A 4,495-nucleotide genomic window follows, 5' to 3' on the forward strand; every position below is an offset into this window, starting at 1 on the left:
TTCTGTATTGCAGAGCCCAAAACTGAACACAGTCCTGCAGAAGTAGCCTCACCAGTGCTGAATAGAGGGGAATTATCACTTCCCTTGACCTGCTGGCAACACTCCTACCAATGCAGCCCAGTATGATGTTAGCCTTCTTGGTCACAAGCACATACTGAGGACTCATATTCAGATTATTGTCCACTATAATGCCCAGGTCCTTTTCTGCAGAGCTGCCACCCAGACAGTCAGCCCCAAACCTGAACTGATGCATGGGATTATTTTGTCCTAAGCACAGGACTTTGCACTTGTCCTTGTTGAATCTCATGAGATTTCTTTTGGCCCAATCCTCCAATTTCTCTAAGTCACTCTGAATCCTAGCTTTACCCTCCAGCATATCTACTACTCCCCCCATCTTGGTGTCATCTGAAAACTTGCTGAGGGCACACTCTGTGCCACCTTCCAGGTTGTTGATGATGATATTGAACAAAACCAGCCCCAGGACCAACCCCTGGGGCACTCCATTTGATATTGGCTGCCAACTACATATTGAGCCGTTGATTACTACTCTTTTAGCCTGATGCTCCAGCCAGTTTTTTATCTACCTTACAGTCCATTCATCTGGGCCATAATTCCTTAGTTTGCCTGCAAGAATGTTGTGGGAGACAGTATCAAAAGCCTTGCTTAAATCAAGGTACATTACATCCACTGGTCTCCCTGCATCCACAAAGGCAGTCATCTTGCCATAGAAGGCAGTCAGGTTGATCAGGCTGGTGAATCCATGGTGACTGTTCCTAATCACCTTCTTCTCCAAGTAGTTAAAAATGGATTCCTTCAGGATCTGCTCCATGATTTTTCCAGGTACTGAGGTGAGGCTGACTGGTCAGTAGTTCCCTGGATCCTCCTTTTCCCCTTTCTCAATTATGAGCATGATGTTTGCCCTTTTCCAATGATCTGGGACCTCCTCTGATCACCATGAGTTTTCAAAGATGATAGCCAATGGCTCTGCAATCACATCAGCCAACTCCCTCAGCACCCTCAGGTGCATCCTATCCAGCCCCATGGACTTGTACACATCCAGCTTTTCTAAGTAGTCCCTAACCTTTTCTTTTACTGCTGAGGGCTGCTTATCTCCTCCCCAAACTGTGCTGCCTCGTGCAATAGTCTGGGAGCTGACCTTACCTGTGAAGAGTGAGGCAAAAAAGGCACTGAGCACTTCAGCCTTTTCTGCATCCTCTGTCACAAGGTTGCCTCTCCCATTCAGTAAGGGACCCCCACTTTCCCTGATTTTCCTTTTGCTACTGACATACTTATAGAAACCCTTCTTGTTACCCTTCACATCTCTTGCTAGTTGAAACTCCAATTGAATTTGATCTTGCTGACTTCATCCCTGGATGCCTGAGCAGTGCTCTTATACTCTTCCCTGTTTATCTGTCTGTTGCAGAGCACTTAGGTGCCCTGCTCCTTTAAAGAGCTGAAACTGCTAGGGAGCGAGCCCTAGCAGTGAGTGGGGAGCCCCAGCTGGTTACCAGGGCAACCAGAATGAGCTAGTTGGCCCACACCTGCCAGCGGTCAGCTGACTGGAAGGGGCAGGGCTTGGCTCATATATAAACCCCAGGGCTGAGGCCCAGAGGGCAGTTCCCTACCAGCAGCCAGAGGGGAAGGAGCCTCCAGGGAGGCAGTGCCCAGAGATGCTGCAACTGCCTGGTATGCTGCACTTAGGGCTAAGGGCTCCACAAGTCCACAAGTACCCTTGCCTACTAGACACTTATTACCAGGGATGAAACTGGATCCTTTTAAAGGGTCAGAGCACACCCTGATCTTTACATTATGTTATAGCCCAGGGGCTTATGGTTTTTTCTGCTGTTTATAACACCGGTGGTTTGGGTGAGGCTATTTGGGGAAGGAGGAGGCCTCATTAGGGGCCCACTCCAGCGTGAAGACCCTGGTGCCAGTGAGGGTGTGGCATTTGGGCTGCGGAGAGCCCAGGCACCAGTGAGGCGCGGCGACAAGGGGGCCAATTCATACCAAGGCCCAAACCGAACAATGTCAATGCCATCTGCGAGGCTTGGGGCGTGGTAAAGGGGAGGTTGGAGCCATGCATATAACCTGTAAGGCTGGGGTGTCCTGTGACATCTATTTTGATGTGGGACCCACAAGGGCTCCGGGTTCCCACGGGATTCAGAGAGTCCATCAAACCATGTCCAACAGGACTTAAAGGTAGCCTCCCTATACTATAAATCCACCAAGACATGGCGGGCGAGAACCGAGGGTGTCCAGCAGGCCAAATTGGCATGGTCGAAGGGCCTTAGGGGTAACACGGCCATCCTTAGGGACCCTGTCCCGTGACACTATCCAAGTTTCCACTTCGTATAAACTTCCCTTTTGTGACTTAGTTTACTGAAGAGTTCCCTGCTAAGCTATGCTGATCTTCTGCGATACTTGCTAGTCTTCTTGCACATCGGGATGATTTGTTCCTGCACTCTCAGTAAGACTTTTTTTAAAGTACAGCCAGTTCTCCTGGCCTTCTCTCCCCCTCAGACTGGCTTCCCAGGGGATCCTGCCTGTGAGTTCCCTGAGTGAATTGAAGTCTGACTTTTATGAGGTCCAGGGTCCTTACTCTACTGCTCTCTATCCTTCCTTTCCTCATGATCCTGAACTCAATTATTTCGTGGTTACTGCTGCCCAAGTTGCCATCCACTAGTACATTCCCCACCAATTCTTCCCAGTTTGTGAGCAGCAGCTCATGAAGAACATGGACCCTAGTTGGTCTCTTCAGCACTTACACCAGGAAGTTGTCTCTAGCACTCTTCAAAAACTTCCTGGCTTGCCTGTGCACTGCTGTATTGCCCTCCCAGAAGATATCAGAATGATTGAAGTTCCCCATGAGAACCTGGGCTTGTGACTGGGAAACTTCCACTAGCTGTTTGAAGAAAGCCTCATCCACCACTTCTTCCTGGTCTGGTGGTCCATAGCAGACACCCACTCTAACATAACCCTTGTTGCTCTACCCCCTGTAACCTTAACCCAGAGACTTTCAAAGTTTCTTTTGTGGACTCAAAGCCTTTTGACAAAAATATCAAGCAGATCTCAGTGTAGGAATTCTGGTTGTGCTAAGCCATAGTTATGATAAACCATAGTAAGCTACAGTGCTGAAAATCAGTATGGGAAACAGGGGCTTCCTGACTGCTAGATGTCCCAATAAAAGAAAAAAATAAAAGCACACTAATGAGCAAAAAGACGTTGAAGGAAGTATGACAACAGCAGCTACAAATGTAAAAGTTAGAATTTACTAGGGAGCATTCAGGTGCGTGAACTTGGCAAACAAAACAAAGTACAACCAGCTCTCCTGGACTCGTTTCCCCCCTCCGACTTGCCTCCAAAGGCATCTTGCTTAAAGTCTATCTGGCAAATTTAAAAAAAACAAACAAATCCTTCTAACCCCAAGTTGTTGGAAGGAGCTCAGCCTGAGCTAGTAACACCCATACAGAAAAATTCATTTATGCTATCATAGATGCTGCAACTTGTTTTGAATTTATAAATTGCCCACCAAACACTATTTTTTTCTCTCTATGCTCAGCAGTAGAAGAGACATCAGGCCCAAGGCTCAAATTGCTACCAGGAAACACAGAATATATAAGTTGTTAAAGTTAATCTTATTACCCTTAAATACATGCTTGAGTGCCTGGTGGGTTCTGTAGCTAGTGAAATGGCCGATGAGTAAATGCAATGCACTGTTCAAGGCTTAGTTATTTATGCCCTCTCCTTTTTTGTCATATGTGCCATTATCCAACCTATCTTTACTGTGGGTATTTTGCCTGTTGTATTGAGGAATACGGTAGTTGTGCACAGTAGAAAGTGCCTCTACTTTACTACTCTGGAAGAGGGTCTGATGCCAGTTTGCATTATCCCCAGGGGCTATTAAGGGAGTGTTACAGCCAGGGTGCTATTAGATGTACTGATACATTGTTTCTGTATAGCCATAGCCATTAGCCCCCTATAAAAAGTGCCTATCCTGCGTGTTTTTTCCACTTCTGGGATAGACTCTGAAGAAATAAGAAGCTATAGATAGATAAAACAGAATCTGTTTGGGTTAAAATCACTTTGTGGAAGGAGAGTATGAGGGGCCACTGAGGAAGTCCTGGAAGTCCTATAGGTCTTCAGGGTTGGATTCGGAAGTTGTTAGAGATGTCCTTAACATTAGAGAGAACAATGGTATTAGGAGTTGTGACATTCTTGAAATTTAAAAACTTCCACATACAGACTGGATGACAAATCCTACTACTAATAATAGAGCCCAGATATTTGTGGATATGATTGCTGACTGGTATCTTCATCAAATAATTACTGATCTGACAGAAGGTAATGCTATTTTAGATTTGATTTGGTTAAGTGGTGAAGACAGTATAGGAGAGCTGGTCTTAAAAAATAACTTTGAATCAAATAATCATAAGTTGATTTAGATTAATTTAATGGAAGGATAAAAAGTTGTTCTGTAATGGCTAGAGGAGGAGAG

At 45.9% G+C, this 4,495-nt stretch overlaps 1 long non-coding RNA gene across 1 annotated transcript in view; it reads right to left on the reverse strand.

Annotated features, from left to right (window-relative positions):
* Positions 1–510: 510 nt before the first annotated feature.
* Positions 511–4,495, reverse strand: part of LOC109291364 — a 14,760-nt gene continuing 10,775 nt past the window's right edge. The window contains exon 3 of the long non-coding RNA XR_002095831.1: positions 511–521. This is a non-coding gene — a long non-coding RNA (uncharacterized LOC109291364). The remainder of the gene's footprint in view (positions 522–4,495) is intronic.

This window comes from Gavialis gangeticus, unplaced genomic scaffold, assembly GCF_001723915.1.
Source record: "Gavialis gangeticus isolate Ggan-Ray unplaced genomic scaffold, GavGan_comp1, whole genome shotgun sequence".
NCBI classification, from domain to species: Eukaryota; Metazoa; Chordata; order Crocodylia; family Gavialidae; genus Gavialis; species Gavialis gangeticus.